Here is a 225-nt window from a genome sequence, read left to right on the forward strand (position 1 = left end):
AAGAAATCAAAGGATGTATTGTAATAAGCAAAGCTGCTGCATAAGGCCTCTGTAATGTGCTCAAGAACAAAGATATCAATCTGGGGACTGAAGTGTGCCTGAACCAAGCCATGTTATTTTCATCTACCTTATATGCATGTCAAAGTTGGACAATGAATAAGCAAACCTGGAGGAGAATTGATGCAGTTGAATTATAGTACTGGAAAAGAATATTAAAAGTACCAT

Source organism: Chrysochloris asiatica, unplaced genomic scaffold, assembly GCF_000296735.1.
Source record: "Chrysochloris asiatica unplaced genomic scaffold, ChrAsi1.0 scaffold00236, whole genome shotgun sequence".
Lineage (NCBI taxonomy): Eukaryota > Metazoa > Chordata > Mammalia > Afrosoricida > Chrysochloridae > Chrysochloris > Chrysochloris asiatica.